Source organism: Falco peregrinus, chromosome 6 (assembly GCF_023634155.1).
Source record: "Falco peregrinus isolate bFalPer1 chromosome 6, bFalPer1.pri, whole genome shotgun sequence".
In the NCBI taxonomy this organism is placed as follows: Eukaryota; Metazoa; Chordata; class Aves; order Falconiformes; family Falconidae; genus Falco; species Falco peregrinus.
Genome location: NC_073726.1, coordinates 90,426,169 through 90,431,612, shown reverse-complemented (window position 1 = coordinate 90,431,612; position 5,444 = coordinate 90,426,169).

Here is a 5,444-nt window from a genome sequence, read left to right as displayed (position 1 = left end):
GGCTGGAAGGAGGCCACGTCTCAGGCCCAGACCTGCTGTGACTTTCTGACCTGACCCCCTGTCAGGTGAACCTCTTACTTTGCATAAGAGACAGATGGAAAGAGCAGGGTGTTGCTAGCAAACCAATTTTTGCTGGTGGCAGTGAGCTTCAGTCCTAAGCACCATGGTGGAAACCATGTCCTGCTCCAGACATGTTCTAAGTGCCGTAGCTTTTACGTACAAAGGGATGTGGGTCTCATGGCACCAGTAGGTGCTTTTCTTCCACCATATTCTTAGTCTTTCCTTGGATTCCTCTGGTTCTCCTTACTTTTTCCTGTTCCTGCCCTCACATGGGTCACTCCTGAGGTCTTGACTTGTCCACCTAGGAACAGCGAGGTCCACATCAACCATACACAGACTGTAAGATCCTCTTCCTGAGAGATTATTCCAAATTTGGGAAGATGCAGGGCTGTGTGTTACAAAGAGAGCTTTTTTTCAAATAATTTTCCTTGCCCTGGATGGAGCAGCACTAGCTGGCCTCGTAATCTGCTGCGGCCGCTGGGGGTTACAAAGTCATCCTAAAGCAGCTCATGGAAGCACAGAACATCAACGTGCAAGGGAACGTGACCTGGTCCATACTGCTGTCCTCAGATGTGCCTAATCTCTCCTGGCAGAGGATTCACCATCTGAATGAACAGCCTTCTAGGATGCCGTGGGAGGAACCTCACCGAGTGCAGCTCTTTGGCTTAGTTGGAAGAACAGCCCCCACGTGTCCCCAGTTGCCTTAAGGTGAGCAATTATGGTGGGCAGCTTCTGCGAGGGAGAACGAAGAGGAGTTAAGAGACCGTTCAGGAAGGGCTGCAAAGCCAACGGGATGGTGTAGGAATAGCGGGAGATTATTCAAGACTTTGGGAACCCTGGAAAAGTAGAAGAAAGTCCAAGCGATCATCTCAAAGGTCCCGTTCCTGCAGGGTGGGGGAGTGGAGAGCAGCTCTTGGAAGTGGAAGCAGTGGCTGGTGGTTGTGGGGAGGCTACGTTGTGTGGGGTGCTCAGCCCTGCTCCAGGGGACAGAGTGGTGCTGTGAGGTGGCCTGCCCGCCCAGCACCCAGCCTCATGGCCTGGACACGGGCTGGGAAAGGCAGGACATTTCCAACAAACCCTGCAAGGAAAATCCTCAAATGGGCAAAAGCTTCAACAACTGAAACTCAAGGGATGGTGGACTAAGCTGGTCTGTGAAAAGAAAAAAAATACTCAGTTGTTTGAAGTCTGGAATAAGAAACTTTGTCAATAAGAGGGAAAAGTTTCGCTTTTAGGAATGAATTGGGTAAAACTGGTTTTGTCTAAGCGTGGCCAGGTGCTTAACAGAGATGTCACAACTGCTGGCTACCGCCTGCTGAGAAAGGAGGTGGCGAGTGAAGGAGGTAAGGATGGTGCTTTGTGCTAATGGCAACATTACCTGGTTTAGAACGAGGGGAGCAGACTGTATGTAGATCAACGTGCTAATTAGTAAAGCCCGAGAGGGAGTTCTCCGTGCACGCCTGTGTGTGTAACTGACTACCTCATCAAACGAGGCCCGGGATGGATGTCTCTCTGCAGGCTTATTTGCAACGTGTGAAAAGAAAACTATATTTGCATAGAGAATTTAATTGTAGGACGCATCTGTGGAAATTGCCTGCAGGCCACCACCAAGTCTCATGAGAGTTTCGGAGTGTGCTGGCCGGTGATTTCCCAGCAGAGGCAACCCGCCCAGCACACGCGGTCTGCCTCCCAGATCCATGGTGATGGGCAAAGAAGAATTCGTCACTGAGCTACCAGCAGTTAGTTCCCTCATTACGGTCACCATCAGGGAAGTCAGGCCAGTGGTAGGTAGTCATCCATGCACTTGGGTTTTCAAAGGGACTCATTTTCCCCAAACTGAAGAAAATAAAAAAGGCAGATTGTTTTGAAGGAAACAGACACATTTAGTGAAGCTCGACTGAGAAGTGAGTTGCTTATGGAGAGTTCAGCAGCTGGCCCAAGGCTGTGGTTAAAATAGAGGTGGCTTTTGATGTCGCTGTGTGTGACACTGATTGAACGTGAACTCTTGAGGATGGACAACACGTATGCGTTAAATAGGCTGAGACCCTGCTGCTGGCCAGACCCCAGAGGAGAGGGTTACTGCTAACAGCTGGCAAGCAGGAGGGTCTCAGTCCACAAAAATCAGCTCCGAGCCCACCTTTTCCAACAGTAGGCTCGAAGTAAATATATATGCACCTTGGAGCAAGCGGCACGGGCCCTGCCTCCAAAGGGAGGTGCCGTGTCTCAGGCAGCTGCGACTCCCGGGAAGCACTGGCAGGCAGAACGGCTAAACAGCTCCGTGCAGGATGGACGTGGTGCTGGGGATGAAGAGCCGGAGCAGCCGAGAAGGATTGTGAACAGGTGGTTCATCCCTCCTATCGGGCAGTGTTGTGACGGACACCGAACCCCTCTGGGTAGCTCTGCAGCCTAACTTTTCAACAAGGTGTTTAAAAAGAGTGGGGACTGAGCCAAGCTGCGGCAACCAGCTGGAGACAACTGTATCCCACCTCCCCCGGCAATTTTTTTGCTTTCCCCTCCTAGGACCCAGCCTCGGGCTGAGCCATGCCACTGCTGGGTCCCAGTTGTATCCTGGTGTGGGGTGATGTGCTCTCAACACAGGGTTACTGACCATGCTCTGGGCACAGCGGGATCCTGCGGCATGAAAGGGGATCCCCACGGAGGTAACAACGCAACTCACCTTACCCATGGGTGCTCTGCCCTCACCCGTCCCTCGCCAGACCCCTGCTCCTGCCTGCCCGGCGGCACAAATCCTTCCCCGGTGCTCAGTGTGGGGCAGTGCATGCTCTCCTGCCTCCGGACAGAACACTGGGGTCCCTGACGCCCTGGCTGCAGCTGTGTGTGTCACTTGGCAAAGCCGGGTGACAGCGGGGGGGACACCCCAGCCTGCAGAGCTCGCTGGGATGAGGTTGCGGTCCCGCTTCTGCTGGGTGAGGGATAAGAGGTGACACACGTGCAGGCATCTGGAACAGTTGCCAGTGGAAATATCAGTACCCCCAGAGCTTAGATTTTTTTAATTTATTTTTTTTTTTAAGAGCTAAGCCCAGGAGCAAAACCAAAGCACGCGTAAGGCAGCAATTTCTTGTTATCGCTGTTTACGAGGAGCTTAATAATAAGCACGAGTCAGTGGGGCAACACAAATGCTTTCTGTCAGCACGGGAGGGAGCCAGCAATGAGGCACCCCACTCTGCTTCTGCACGGCCAGCCAGCTCCCGCTGCGCTCCCTCCCGCCCCGCTGAGACACTTGGGGTTATCATCCCGCTTTTACAGAGGTGGAGGGAGACCAGGTGGGTAAGTCCAGTCTAAGAGCCTGCAGGTCTTAAAAGAGATCAGCTTTCTGGAGATGTTGGGATATGGGGGACCTTCATCATGGGCGCTGTGAGCTGCAGGTGCTCTGTGCCTCTGCAAATCAGGGTGCTGCTTTCAGGGCCCAAATACAGAATTAATCCACGTTACGGTCTCTGGCTTTCAGACCGCTGGCCACCAGGGCTGGACCTCGACGTCTCAGGGCTTTCCAAGGGGCTTTTTCATTCCTCTTTGAACGTGGCAGTAGGAAGGCTCCTCCTAGCTCTGTCACCTGCTCCAGACACAACCCTCTGCCCCACCGGCAGCTCCCAGTCCAGGACTGACCCCCGACATATCTGCCTTCATTGCCCATCGCTGCCCAAGCTGGAAAATGCTGTTTAGAGGGCGGTGTGTTAGACTCTCTGGGGAAGAGCACATCCCTCTGTTTTCCCTTGGCAGAGGATGGGAAAAGGGAGCAGAGCGGTCCTACCGCAGCTTCCCCACTTTCCCATCCAGGACACCAGTCAAACCCAGTAAAAAGGTGTGGGAGTTGCTGCCGCCGGGATCAGTGGCTGCAAATGGGATGCTCTTACTGGGCTGGGGAAGTAATGGGTCGGTGCATTCAGGGCGGCACAGCACAGCGTGCCTAACGGGGCTGTGCAAACCTCTCTGCTCCCGTCCGGACCAAGACTGCACCTGGTGCTCAGCTCTGCGGGTTTGGGAATGGGCAGGAGGGAAAAATGAGCGCTGGTCATGCCGAGGCCTGGCGGAGTCAGGTAATGAGGTAAACAGGAGCGTGTAAAGAGAGAACACCTGCACGGCCTTACGGCACTCGGCAAACAACCCTTCCCAGCAGCGCCGGGCACAGTGCTGCAGGACAGGAGAGAAACTTGTAGAGCTTTTGGCTTTCAGAGCGGGGAAGAAAATCCAGGAAAAGTGAGGGGATGTCATGTGGGGAGAGAGGAAGAAGTTAACGAGGGTGTCGGGGCTGTGGGTGGCAGGAGGGGGAAATGGGGGGCATGGGGATGCTGAGAGAGGTGGTGGGTCTGTCCACATCACGCTGAGCGTTGCTCATGCTGACATACCTATTGCAGTAGTCACATTGGCTACCACTAGCCATGGGGCTGCACAAGCAGGTCATGGAGCACAAGGCTAGCCGCCCTCACGTTTACTCACCTTCTCCGGCCGGTTTTGCCGCAGACGTGGGGTTTTTGTGCTGCCTCAGCTGCCGGCAGCGCCCCAGCGAGAGGGTTTATTACCAGCTGGGCCGTGTCCCCACCTGCAGCAGCGGGGCAGGAGATGGGCACAGCCGGGGGGCAGCGGGACGTGCCGGGGGGCTAACGGGACGCGGTGTCAGCAGCAGGTCAGGTGGGGATGGAGGGGTGGTGGGCTGTGCCTCTGGGGTCCCTGTACACCCCGGCTCGGGGGTGGTGCTGTGTGTGTTTTTGGGAGGGGGGTGATGCTGCTGCTGCATGAAGCAAGCACTGTTGGGGGGGTGTTTTTGGGAGGGGGTGCTGCTGCTGTTGTATGGAGCAGGTGCTATCGGGGGTGGGGTGGGTGTGTTTTAGGGAGGGGGTGCTGCTGCTGTACGGGGGAGGGTGTTTTTTGGAGGGGGTGCTGCTGCTGCTGTGTGAAGCAGGCACTGGGGGGGGTGTTGGGGAGGGGGTGCTGCTGTACGTGGGGGTGTTTTGGGGAGGGGGTCCTGCTGCTGCTGTACGTGGGCGTGTTTTGGGGAGGGGGTGCTGCTGCTGCTGTACGTGAGGGTGTTTTGGGGAGGGGGTGCTGCTGCTGTACGTGAGGGTGTTTTGGGGAGGGGGTCCTGCTGCTGCTGTACGTGAGGGTGTTTTGGGGACGGGGTGCTGCTGCTGTACGTGAGGGTGTTTTGGGGAGGGGGTCCTGCTGCTGCTGTACGTGAGGGTGTTTTGGGGAGGGGGTGCTGCTGCTGTGCGCACCGGCTCTGGCGGTGGGGGCCCCACGCCCGCCGCGTTCCCCCCCCCAGCGCACAGGACTCGGCGGCCGGTGGGAGCAGCCGGGCCCCGCCGGAGCCGCCCGGGCGGGAGGAGCGCGGCCGCGCCGGCCCCTCCCCGCCGCCCGCCGGGGCCGAG